The following is a 13,204-nucleotide window of genomic DNA, read 5'->3' as shown; positions in this document are numbered from 1 at the left end:
ATGTATTTTCTTAAATTATGAGAAAAAAAATATTGTCAAATCAATCACCACCGTGTATCAAATCAAATCATCTTGATATTTTTAAGTTAATTATGTGATAGGACTAATTGATGAATTTTCATTAGATGATAGTGTAAAAGTATTTTACACTGTCAGTGCACTACTTTTAACCTCATAAATTATAAGTAAAATTGACAATTTTTTTACATTTGATTTTTAATGTATCTAGTTCATATATGGACTACATATATTGATTGTTAAATGTATAAAAAAAGTCAAATTTGTTTATAATTTATCATGGAATAGACTTTGTTTGCGAGATTGGAGGGGAATGAAAGACAGGACTTTGAAAAATAGGAAGAATTGGGTGAAAACAGGGGCGGATGTATAGCCCAGCCAGCCCGGGCACGCGCCCGGGCTCAACCCCTCCTTTCGTTGTATACTCCCCCACTTAATAGTAGATTTTTAGACAATACCAGGGGCAAAATTAATAATTTTAGACAAAATATAGGGCAAAATTAGTAAAAACAGGGGGCAAAATTTTTAGACAAAATCAATGGCAAATTTTTTAGACAAAATCAAGGGCAAAATTAGTAGAAACAAGTTATAAAATTAGTAAAAATAAAGTGTAAAATTTTTGCCCAGGCTCCCTAAAATTTCTGCCTCCGCCAGTGGGTGAAAAGAATAAAAAGATTTTGCGTAGGAGAGTTTGATTTTATTCATAACACCAAAAATCAAATAAAATAGGGGAACTCAAAATTTTTATTGAACAACGTTTTGGAGGGCTTACATAAATTTTCCAAATATCTTTTAGGTTATTATACTATTTTGAAAATTAACAATTTAGTAATGATAATGATTCTTTTATCATTCTAAACAAAATTATTTTTTAAAAATTGTCAAATATTTTTCTATATTTTTTTAAAATTTCGTTTTCGGAAGTCTTCCCCTCCCCTCCCCTCCAAACTTGCAAACATAGCCTAAAAATATTTGGATGAGATGGTAAAGTCTCTTTCAACTTAACCAAACGTCTTGAGTTTAAATTTAACCTTAAGCACATAATTAATTTTTTTAAGGAGAATTTACCATCTAATATAGTCCTACAAAATTCGAGAAATTAATCTCAATTGTGTGCATAAAATATTCGATTTAAAAATACAATATATTTCCTAGTTCCAAATTTCTTCCGAACATTATTGTATCTTACAAAAATTAATACATTATGTTATTTATTGTCTTAATAAAGATAATAACGCACAAATTTGGTCTTTTCTTCTTTTTTTTTTACTAAATAAAATATTCATTCATTCCAAACGATAGAGTACATTGTTGCAATACAAATTAAGAATCGCCAAAAACAAAAAGGATGAATCTGCAAACAAACTCACAGTATCCATGTTAATAGCATAAAACGGGAAATTGCATATGCCTACGAATATAACTATGACTATATTGAAATGTCTGAAATATTCATGTCTCTAGATCTGTAGCGTTAATGGCACCAAAGTCATAGATAGGATTTGCACTAGATCAAAATTCATCTTTCAACCTGAAACAAATGAACACTGCGCACAAAGACAGAAAAACAAAATACACCGCACAAAGACGGGAAATCAAAACAAACAATGACACAATAAAATGACGAAAACACACAAAAAAACACTAAATATATTTGAAAATCACGTATTTAACTAATAGAGAAACAAGAACAATTTGGAGGGGTGATTTAGAATCAAAATCGATCCTAAATCACCCTTCTCTAAAAGATACAAATTTCTTTTAAAAAAAAGAAGATAATAACGCACTGTTACAAATTATAAATTGCTTCATAGATTTTATATAAATAATAACTTATTTAAAATTATTTATAATTATATACTAAATAGTGCAATGGTAAAAACTTCATATTTTAAAGTTTAATAAATAGAATGTTGCGAATTTAAATATATGCTCTTTCAGTTAAATTTTCAAGCACAAAAACCAATTAAATTGATTTAATAAGATAACTATTTTACAATTTCAATGCAATATATTAATTATTTTTTTATAACATGACATATTTACTTTTTAAGGAATTATCATATTGTATAGCCATATATAATTTATGTTTTTCATAAAATATTTAAAACATAAGGGTTTGATATGTTTTTGGACCATATAAAAAATGCATGTTTTGGTGCTTACAAAATTATTATGTATATAGCTTTAGTCTCTCTTGTTAAATCAATGTGTATTCTTGAATTATTATTTTGCAGACATGTTTAAAATATTATAAAAAGTTATTTGAAAAAAAACTCAAAATTTTATTTATAAGTAGAGATTTTCATTACTTTACCTTTTGAAATTTAAAAAATTCATAATTAATTTTCTCATTTAAAATAATTCTAAAATATGGTAAATAAATATTTTACAGTATTCTAAACATGCATGTCTTATCACCTCAGAGAGCGGCAATGATTCATGTAACACCCCATATTTTCTAATTTTAATTTAATTGGAAATTAAATTATTAATTAGAATTATTTTGGTATTTGGTTGAATTATTGTAGAATTATGGATTAAGGGCCATTGGGCCGGATGGTGAGGTTAGTAGTATGGGGTGCGAAGTGAGTAAGCCCATTACTAACTATTTTATATTTTCATAAAATAAGGGAAAAGAAGGAATTGGGAGAAAGGAAGAACACGTGAAAAAGCAAGGGCAAAAGAAGAGAAGAGGAGCAAGGAGGAGGGAAACCCCAAAAACTCAAAGAGAATGAAGAACCTAATTCCAGGTAAGGGGTGATTACTCTAATTATGTAGTATTATGATTTTGATGATGATAGGATTGAATTAAGGGATTAGAATCTCTATTTGGGATGTTAGGTTTTGTGAAATACCAACACTGACATGTATGATTTGATGAATTGACTGCAATTGATGATGTAGTATTGTTACATGGTGTTGTGGTATGTTGTTTGTGCATTAGAATCATGTATTTTGAGTATTTTGATGTTATTGATGATCAATTTCGTAATGGTATGAGTTGATATGTGTTTGGGATGCATAAAAGTCTTAAAAATCACTTTTTTTAGCTACTGGGTTCGTGGGAACCGGTTCCCATGTGGGAGGAACCGGGTTCCAGTGTTGTTAAACGTTAAAAATGACATTTTTGGGTCCAGGAACCGGTTCCCATGTGGGACGAACCGGGTTCCAGTACAAATTCCAGCAGCACGTTTTGAAAACTGTCCTAACTTTAAAAGCTTCTAATTTTCAAACCGTAAGTCCGTTTTATACGCCGTTTTGGACGTTGTTCCTTAAATTGAATGGTTTACCATATGAAATAAAGAAAACAATAATAACTTGATTTTATTTTGAAAAGTATCGTTTTCTTCAAATGTGGTTTATTCTTGTTTTGCATAGTTGATGAGGTGCAATGAATTGTTGTTTGCATAATTGAATAGGTGTGATGATGTGTGTTGTTATAATGTGATTGCTTCTGCTTGTTATGCAAATGGATGTTGTTCGTGGTAAATATGGTTATCATGTGTTTTGATGAATGATGATGCAGATGGATGTTATTCATGGTAAATGTTGTTATCATGTGTTTTGATGATTGATGATGATTGATTTGTTTTGAATGATGCATGTACATGTACATACTTGTCGTGACGTTATTGGTAAGATGTGATAAGCGATGTTAAGCATCGGATTGATGATGATATATGATGTTATAAGTATGTGACATGTGTGCATTCATTCATGAATCATTTGCATTGGAAGGCTAATTCCCATTGTGCGGAGATTAGCGGGAAGTCATCGTGTGCCCATGTGGGGTGTGAGCGATGAGGCAGTAGTCGTGTGCCCATGTGGGGTGTGAGAGACTAGAGGGCAGTATCAAAGAGAGAAGTCCTGTGATGTGATTCACGAATTTTGGTACCACATGCATGAGAGTCTGCATGGTCTTTGTATAAATTGTGACATGTCAGGATGAAATCCGGTGTTATGATTGTGTTGTGTTATTGGTGCATACTATTGATTTGTGCTTGTGATTGGTATGAATTGATTAATCTGAATATGCTAAGTAGGGTGGATAATTGCTTATGAAATTCTATATCTGATTATTTATAATGTTATTTAATTATGATGTAGTCTCACCCTTACTTTGATGATTTCAGATTGAAGTAGCGGCTTAAGAGACCGGTGAGGATGACTCGTAGAGTTTATCCGGTTATGTTGGGTCGTGTCGGTCATGCTCTGATTTGTAACACTGGAATCGATAGTCTTAGAGCTACTTGTGATACAATGTTTTACCATTATTGGTTTATGTACCGTTGATTTTATCAGAAATGTTTTATAACATTGTAGAATGAGTTTCCGCTGTGCTGAAAATGTGTTTTAATATTTTTGAATTATTTCTAATAAAGCATGACAAACGACTTGGTATTTCGTTTATTTTATTAATTGTAACATCCTTGTTGTATAATTACTCTGATTTTATTATATTTTCTGCGGGGGTTTAGAAGGGTGTTACAATAGTGGTATCAGAGCAGGTTGGTCCGTCCGGCCAATTGTTGAGTCTGTTGAGTTGCACGACAGTTGAATACTGCCGGCGTATTAGCCCTTGGTACGCGACATGTGAGTGGATCACTGTCGGTACTTGTTTGTTTTGTTGCAGGGGTTGGTTTGAGCGAAATGGGGGAGAAGCTTTGTTTCTCGGTTATGTTCAGTCGTAAGATGATTGTTCGGTAGGCTGTTGTTGGCAACAGTGCAAGCATTGTTGGAGTTGTTGTTTTCTGAATTGAAGGTGACTGAGAAGTAGGACTCGACTGGTAGCTAAGTTGGAACATCTAGAAGGAAAATGATTAGAGGTAATTGATGATTATTTGTAGGAGAGGAAATTAGGAACTTGTAATGTATCAGCTCTGCTGATAGGCTGTGAAGTTGTCAGTTGAGTAGTCGTGCGTCTCGGAAGAGGTTCAGCTGCAAGTTTGCAAAGAGGATTGTTGTCGTAATGTTTCAGAAATCGCACTTCGGCAATGGGATGTGCTGCTCAAGTTATAAGGATGTTTGGAAGTGAAGGGATATGATAAGGAACTGTTTGGAATGTGATCGAGTTGAAGAGAATGAGTTTTGGAGTGAAATTTTCGTAAGCAAAACGCAGGAAAATTGCTGAATAGCTGTAGAACTTCGAAAAATCATAACTGAAGTTCTGGACATCCGATTTGAGTTCCGTTTGAAGCGTCGGAAAGTTAAAGAGATGAACTTTGTTATAAAAAGTGTTGCAGCAGCTGTAAATATTTAATTGTGATAGGATGATGTTGGAAAGAGGTGAAGTTGCAGTTACACGTGCTCCTAGAACTAGACTTGTTTGTTGGTACGGCACGGTGTCAGAGTTGAACGGATTGAAGGAATTATTAAAAGATATTCTGATAAGTAATTTTAGGAATTAAGTTTAACATTTGAGGAGTTTTGGAAATATCATTTAAGGTGTGGCTGCATGGCGTCAATGTTGCAACTTCGGACAATGATTGGAAAATTCATATCTTGAAATCCGAGTGTCTGATTTAAGTGCCGTTTGGGGCATTGCAAAGCTGACTTAATAACCATGATATATGTTGTTATTTGATGTTTAAAACTTGTTTGAAATGTGTTCCCATTATAAAAGAAAAGGCGTGGGAATTTTGGGTTGCTGGGAACCGGTTCCCAGATAAAGACAACCCGGTTCCCCATAGTAAAAATCAGAGACGAGTTATGGGAAGCAGCCAGGAACCGGTTCCTGTGTGGGAGGAACCGGTTCCTGTGTGGGAGGAACCGGGTTCTACTGTGTGTTTTTGGAAAATTGTTTTTACTTTAAAAACCCATAACTTTTGATCCTATGAGGAGATATTCTGTAGTCGGTTAAGGAAGCGCAAGACTTGTTGAATAGGAATGCTTACTACCGTGATTGTTTGAAACAAAATTGAGTAGAATATGTTGTTGAGGAATAAGTTGATGAGATGTTCAGTAATAAAGATGATTTGAGTACCGATGGATTTTAGTAAGGAGTGAATTAGTAGAAAAGGTGAAATAAGTTCTAGTACGGTTGAAGTCGTATTTATGATGCCAAAGCAACGACATGTATAGAAGAAGAATTGTAGAGGATTTCTTACACCTATTGGTGTGAGGAAGAATTGCTGAGATTCCGAGTGGAATGATAATTGGACGCAAAAGATGTCATGGGATTTAGAGTGAAACCACGAGTTATGAATGTTACCGCGGTCTTTTGCTAGATGAGGATTTTGATTCAGAACGAGATAAATAGAAAGGTACGAGTATATTAGTGATTATGAAGTTGGGAGTACTTAACAAGCGTGTGATGCTAACCGACTACGAAGCGGATTGTGTAAAATGTTTCGACGTTGGTGTCTCACCGACAAGAGCCAATGAAAGGGAAGTGTGTGAGTTGTAAAGACTCAGAGTGAACTATTGGACTATGACGATGTTAATGAGTTTGAGTGCAAACTCGGAAAAGGACACTATTATGTAGTAACGACGGTTCATGCTTAAATATGGTTGTCGACTATCTATTGACAAATTGAGGACTTGATCACCCTTAATCTCTTGTTGATAGTAGACGGGATCATATATATGGGATGAGCTTGTTTGTTACCTTAATGGTTTAAGATATGATGAATACTAAGCCGTGAGAATAATCACTCACCATGTTGTGTGAATTTATGAAGAAGTGAATATGAAAGAATGCAATATATTGGACGGTGACTTAAGACGGGTAATCAAAATCGCGCAACAAAAGTGTGATGTGGATTAGTGTGCGAGTACTACTCGTGGGCAGTGAGGAATTAATAAGCCGGGAGCCTACGTAGAGAACATGAATTAATCTATATGATAAATTTAGAATCTAGTGGATGCAAGGATGTCGTGCTAGAGAATTAGAACTCTTTTGAATAATTGCCGAGATGATGAGTATGTTATTATGGATGTACTTAGTTAACGAGTATGTATTCAGCGAAGCTAAGGTGATGAGGTGATACTATATGATGCTATGATAATCTTATGATGTGGTAAGGTGTTATTGTAGATTCCAGATGTAACGAGGAATTATACTCTATGAAGGACGAAGTTGATTTAATTCTTAGAGAAGAGCGAGACTCAGTTTGAGCTATTTTGTGAGCAATGGTATATTAAGGCCGATGAGTATGATTATAATTACTTGTGTGTACTCATTCTGATGGTTAGAATATTTAAATAGAGGAAGTAAATCAGGACTTTGTTTTGAGTGCGAGTAAGTGTTGCTAAATGGTAGATGAGTACCATGTATGATAAAGAAGGATTCTGGAACAAATGAGTAAAGAGAGTCGAAATTGGATAAAACTGAGAAATCTAATTGGTAATGATGATTGTAATGAGTAATCAAAATAGTGCAGCAAAAGCGGAATATAACGTGTTGGATAATTGTTGGTATGACTTGAGAGGAGTCAGATGGTTGAAATTCAATGGTATAGGAATGTTATCATCGAGCTCTTGAAGGAAACAGTTGGTGAAAAGTGTAAGTGTTATTTCATCGCTCAGATGGAAAAGTGTGTCTAAGGTTGGTACGTTCGGTAGATGGAATGCTTTACTGCAGTGTTGATCGGGTGTGGTCATACCATGGTTGTGTAATTAGATTACTCAATTATTGGGCGTATTGTATGGATCGCACCCCGACGTTTCATTGTTGTTAACCTTTTGGAGATATAGCGAGTGGTATACCTTGGGATGGTCAAATGCGACGTAAGAGGTGAGATTGAATGCATGAGACATGCTTATGTTGGTTATGTCAGATGAGTTTTGAGGTTCGACTAAGAAAGTGTTAACTGAGAACAGGAGAGTCAGATGGAGGACTCCTATTTGGAACCTTTCACTAGAAGTATGTTTTCGAGGACGAAAACTCTTTTAGTGGGGGAGAGTTGTAACACCCCATATTTTCTAATTTTAATTTAATTGGAAATTAAATTATTAATTAGAATTATTTTGGTATTTGGTTGAATTATTGTAGAATTATGGATTAAGGGCCATTGGGCCGGATGGTGAGGTTAGTAGTATGGGGGTGCGAAGTGAGTAAGCCCATTACTAACTATTTTATGTTTTTATAAAATAAGGGAAAAGAAGGAATTGGGAGAAAGGAAGAACACGTGAAAAAGCAAGGGCAAAAGAAAAGAAGAGGAGCAAGGAGGAGGGAAACCCCAAAAGCTCAAACAGAATGAAGAACCTAATTCCAGGTAAGGGGTGATTACTCTAATTATGTAGTATTATGATTTTGATGATGATAGGATTGAATTAAGGGATTAGAATCTCTATTTGGGATGTTAGGTTTTGTGAAATACCAACACTGTGTCATACCCCAAAATTTGTCCGATCATATCTATATCTTTTAATTCATCAAGGGTCAAAATTAAGAGTCAAGGGGTTTGACATTCCTATTGTCAAATCCGGCCTCTTATAAAATATCCTGAGAACAAAATGGGTGCGATTAACATGTGTTTCAAGGGTTTCATCATTTGTTAATATTATTTTTCTTTTACTAACATTTGCATTTTTTTGGATTATTATTAGTAATTTTTATTACTTCTAACTATGAGTATTTAATATTATTAGGTTTATTAAATATTATTATTATTTGTTTATTGTTATTATTATTTCAAATACTAATACTATTACTAACCACTATTATTTATATCAATTTAAACATTATTATTTTAAAATTTGTATATATTATTATTAACTATTATTATTACTACTAATTTTAATTATTAGGATTTTTTTATTATTATTATTATGTTATTTATATATATTTTAGTTAATTGGGCAATAGGCCCATTAGGCAAAAAAAACCTAACATTATAAAATAACTTTGGACATTAGGGGAGAGAGGATTGGCCGAAAAAAAACTTGTAAGGAAAAAGCAACAAATCGTGAAACACAGGAGAAGAAACGGTTTTGATTCATACGAAGCCAAGCATCAGATTTGACTCGGTGGAATTTCTGAAACAAGAATCGATCTTCATCATCAACCAAACAACCGAAACACCTTCATGTGTTCATGTTTATGTCAAATTTATTTTGAATCTGAATTCATCCATAAATGAATCCTAAATCGTATTTGAGTATATGAACGTGTTTATAATCTTATTTGCAACCCATCTGGAATATTTAATTGCAGTTTTATTGTAGGTAGAAGAATTCACCATGGCTGGGGTTTTGGTTTCATGAATTGGGGATATTAAATTAAGGGCGAAATTGGACAAGATTAAGAACATTATTGGACTCGGGAGATTATTTACTATTATTCTGGATTATTATTTGTTATTACTTGATGAAAAATTGCAGGTTTTAAAGGGGAGCACTAAGGCCACGCAAGAAACCTGTGGCTGAAAATGTCACTGTGTTTTCAGAAAAAACAAGAGGAAGAAGAAGCTACAGGCAATTTGAATTTATGACGTTTCGTTTATATATTATGCATATGGCATGTTCAGTAAACAGCGAATGTGTGTGGTTGAATTGGTTAGATGTTCTTGCTGGTGAAGGAAAGGACGGGGGTTCGAACCTCACATGCGACAGGAGTTTTTTTAATAACAGCTTATGTTGTAATCTGCTCATGGATCCGGTGTATACAATCAGCGTATGCCCACCATGTACTCTTCAATCATCACCACCGGATCATACCCAAGCCAAATCCAACGAACACAAATCTGGAGGTTCACCATACTCCCTCCAAGAGCAGCCACACAGGATTGCATCCCAGGTTTCTTTTACTTTTTATATTATTTGCATATTATTTATATAATTGTCTAATTATAAATATGTTAATATATATATATATATATATATATATAAAATTTATTTATTTTTCTTTAAATATGATTATAACACTAAAATTAGGATTAGATTAATAATACAATTAACATTAGGACTATTGCCCAATTATTCGATTACGTCGATTAATTTATTTAATTAATTATTATTAAAAATCACAATAAAAAAACCTAGAAAGGTTTATTCGTCCATTAGGGTTCGCCCAATCCCATTGGCCACTTGGCCGGAGTTTTAGGATTTAATTTGTTACTCGTTCCGACTAAACCTATTGGTCGCAATGATTAATAATCGATTAATTTAATTAATCAAATCCTATAAATTAAAATAAACTTATTTTGCTAAATGGTTTTAACCAAATCTATTGGTTATGATGATTAGCATTTCCTCCTTAAAAATTCGTTATTATTTTTAATCAAAGCTATTGATTATGAGGGATAACGATAAATTAATAATTATATTAAAATACATTCCATTTGCTAAAAGTGATAATCGAATCAATCGATTAGAATTGCCAGCAATCCTTTACTAATCTATTAATTATGGTGATCAAACCTATTGATCATCGCGATTAATAGTACAAATTAAAATCAGGGTTGTACGCCCAAATCTAAAAAATATTCAAAACGCTTCAAATCAAACTACGGATCTTCATCCTTATTCAAAACTACGACAGGCCATTCAAAAAGCCTTCAAACAACTTTCATCAAATTTCAAATCTTAAGGGCGTACAACCCGTACCCCGAACTACGTAGACTCTGATCCTCCCTAAGGAGGTACGTAGGCACTTGGCAACAAGGCGAGTCCCCCTCTTCCAAACTCTAATCATGTTCAATATAATTAGCCTTTTAACTCTATTAATTGTCTGTCACCCTTCTTTATGTTTTTGCCATAACCCTTATCTTTGCAATGTTAACCTTTAGGAAAGGGTTGAGGGTGCCTAACACCTTCCCTCGACCTGAATATAGTATCTTACCCTGATCTCTTAACTGCGAGGTTTCCTATTCGCCTTGGTAGAAAAGGTGGCAACTCTAAAGCTTAATTTTTAGGGCAGGTTGCTACACACTGACATGTATGATTTGATGAATTGACTGCAATTGATGATGTAGTATTGTTACATGGTGTTGTGGTATGTTGTTTGTGCATTAGAATCATGTATTTTGAGTATTTTGATGTTATTGATGATCAATTTCGTAATGGTATGAGTTGGTATGTGTTTGGGATGCATAAAAGTCTTAAAAATCACTTTTTTCAGCTACTGGGTTCGTGGGAACCGGTTCCCATGTGGGAGGAACCGGGTTCCAGTGTTGTTAAACGTTAAAAATGACATTTTTGGGTCCAGGAACCGGTTCCCATGTGGGACGAACCGGGTTCCAGTACAAATTCCAGCAACACGTTTTGAAAACTGTCCTAACTTTAAAAGCTTCTAATTTTCAAACCGTAAGTCCGTTTTATACGCCGTTTTGGACGTTGTTCCTTAAATTGAATGGTTTACCATATGAAATAAAGAAAACAATAATAACTTGATTTTATTTTGATAAGTATCGTTTTCTTCAAATGTGGTTTATTCTTGTTTTGCATAGTTGATGAGGTGCAATGAATTGTTGCTTGCATAATTGAATAGGTGTGATGATGTGTGTTGTTATAATGTGATTGCTTCTGCTTGTTATGCAAATGGATGTTGTTCGTGGTAAATATGGTTATCATGTGTTTTGATGAATGATGATGCAGATGGATGTTATTCATGGTAAATGTTGTTATCATGTGTTTTGATGATTGATGATGATTGATTTGTTTTGAATGATGCATGTACATGTACATACTTGTCGTGACGTTATTGGTAAGATGTGATAAGCGATGTTAAGCATCGGATTGATGATGATATATGATGTTATAAGTATGTGACATGTGTGCATTCATTCATGAATCATTTGCATTGGAAGGCTAATTCCCATTGTGCGGAGATTAGCGGGAAGTCATCGTGTGCCCATGTGGGGTGTGAGCGATGAGGCAGTAGTCGTGTGCCCATGTGGGGTGTGAGCGACTAGAGGGCAGTATCAAAGAGAGAAGTCCTGTGATGTGATTCACGAATTTTGGTACCACATGCATGAGAGTCTGTATGGTCTTTGTATAAATTGTGACATGTCAGGATGAAATCCGGTGTTATGATTGTGTTGTGTTATTGGTGCATACTATTGATTTGTGCTTGTGATTGGTATGAATTGATTAATCTGAATATGCTAAGTAGAGTGGATAATTGCTTATGAAATTCTATATCTGATGATTTATAATGCTATTTAATTATGATGTAGTCTCACCCTTACTTTGATGATTTCAGATTGAAGTAGCGGCTTAAGAGACCGGTGAGGATGACTCGTAGAGTTTATCCGGTTATGTTGGGTCGTGTCGGTCATGCTCTGATTTGTAACACTGGAATCGATAGTCTTAGAGTTACTTGTGATACAATGTTTTACCATTATTGGTTTATGTACCGTTGATTTTATCAGAAATGTTTTATAACATTGTAGAATGAGTTTCCGCTGTGCTGAAAATGTGTTTTAATATTTTTGAATTATTTCTCGTAAAGCATGACAAACGACTTGGTATTTCGTTTATTTTATTAATTGTAACATCCTTGTTGTATAATTACTCTGATTTTATTATATTTTCCGCAGGGGTTTAGAAGGGTGTTACAATAGTGGTATCAGAGCAGGTTGGTCCGTCCGGCCAATTGTTGAGTCTGTTGAGTTGCACGACAGTTGAATACTGTCCGCGTATTAGCCCTTGGTACGCGACATGTGAGTGGATCACTGTCGGTACTTGTTTGTTTTGTTGCAGGGGTTGGTTTGAGCGAAGTGGGGGAGAAGCTTTGTTTCTCGGTTATGTTCAGTTGTAAGATGATTGTTCGGTAGGCTGTTGTTGGCAACAGTGCAAGCGTTGTTGGAGTTGTTGTTTTCTGAATTGAAGGTGACTGAGAAGTAGGACTCGACTGGTAGCTAAGTTGGAACATCTAGAAGGAAGATGATTAGAGGTAATTGATGATTATTTGTAGGAGAGGAAATTAGGAACTTGTAATGTACCAGCTCTGCTGATAGGCTGCGAAGTTGTCAGTTGAGTAGTCGTGCGTCTCGGAAGAGGTTCAGCTGCAAGTTTGCAAAGAGGATTGTTGTCGTAATGTTTCAGAAATCGCACTTCGGCAATGGGATGTGCTGCTCAAGTTATAAGGATGTTTGGAAGTGAAGGGATATGATAAGGAACTGTTTGGAATGTGATCGAGTTGAAGAGAATGAGTTTTGGAGTGAAATTTTCGTAAGCAAAACGCAGGAAAATTGCTGAATAGCTGTAGAACTTCGAAAAATCATAACTGAAGTTCTGG

The sequence above is a fragment of the Vicia villosa genome, linkage group LG2 (assembly GCF_029867415.1).
Source record: "Vicia villosa cultivar HV-30 ecotype Madison, WI linkage group LG2, Vvil1.0, whole genome shotgun sequence".
Taxonomy (NCBI): Eukaryota; Viridiplantae; Streptophyta; class Magnoliopsida; order Fabales; family Fabaceae; genus Vicia; species Vicia villosa.
Note: the sequence above shows the minus strand (reverse complement) of the source record.